The 827-nt window shown below is 51.1% G+C and overlaps 1 non-coding gene across 1 annotated transcript; it reads left to right on the forward strand.

Moving 5' to 3' along the window:
* Positions 1-347: 347 nt before the first annotated feature.
* Positions 348-422, forward strand: Trnas-uga (transfer RNA serine (anticodon UGA)). Its single transcript has one exon. It is a non-coding gene; the product is annotated as a tRNA-Ser (tRNA).
* The last annotated feature ends 405 nt before the right edge of the window (positions 423-827 follow it).

The following is an 827-nucleotide window of genomic DNA, read 5'->3' on the forward strand; positions in this document are numbered from 1 at the left end:
GTGTGCCCGACCGAGACTCGAACTCGGGATCTTTGTCTTTTGCGGGCAAGTGCTCTACCAACTGAGCTACTGAAGCACGACTCACGCCTGGTCTCACAGCTTTACTTCTGCCAGTATCTTGCCTCCTACCTTTCAAACTTTACAGAAGCTCTCCTGCGAACCTTGCAGAACTAGCACTCCTGAAAGAAAGGATACTGCGGAGACACGGCTTAGCCACAGCCTAGGGGATGTTTCCAGAATGAGATTTTCACTCTGCAGCGGAGTGTGCGTTGATATGAAAAGTAAAGTTTGGAAGGTAGGAGACGAGATACTGGCAGAAGTAAAGCTGTGAGACCGGGCGTGAGTCGTGCTTCGGTAGCTCAGTTGGTAGAGCACTTGCCCGTGAAAGGCAAAGGTCCCGAGTTCGAGTCTCGGTCGGGCACACAGTTTTAATCTGCCAGGAAGTTTCAGACGAGTGATGTTTAATCATCTGACTGTGGATTCGATCCGTCCTAGAAGCTGCGTCAGGGTAATATGCAAGGGTGCTGAGGATCTCCCACTGTGTAAATGGGGCGTTATAGAGTTCAGAGTTCACAGAGGCATGCAGTGAACGAGAGGACTTTCCTTTACATCCGCCGTTTGAGGGTGCTAAAGACTGGAGGTAGTTCTCCGACGCAGTGTCTCGAACCTACTGCTCAACTAAGTTCTCGGCAATCGCGTTTGCGTCGGTAAAGAGAACGCCATTGATGTGAACGCCAGGACACCTGTTAGGGTCTGGTGCCCACAGAGACGTCTGATCTTCGTCCAAACTTGGGGAGGTGACGTATGGCACCCAATGGTCAACATGT

The sequence above is a fragment of the Schistocerca nitens genome, chromosome 9, assembly GCF_023898315.1.
Source record: "Schistocerca nitens isolate TAMUIC-IGC-003100 chromosome 9, iqSchNite1.1, whole genome shotgun sequence".
In the NCBI taxonomy this organism is placed as follows: domain Eukaryota; kingdom Metazoa; phylum Arthropoda; class Insecta; order Orthoptera; family Acrididae; genus Schistocerca; species Schistocerca nitens.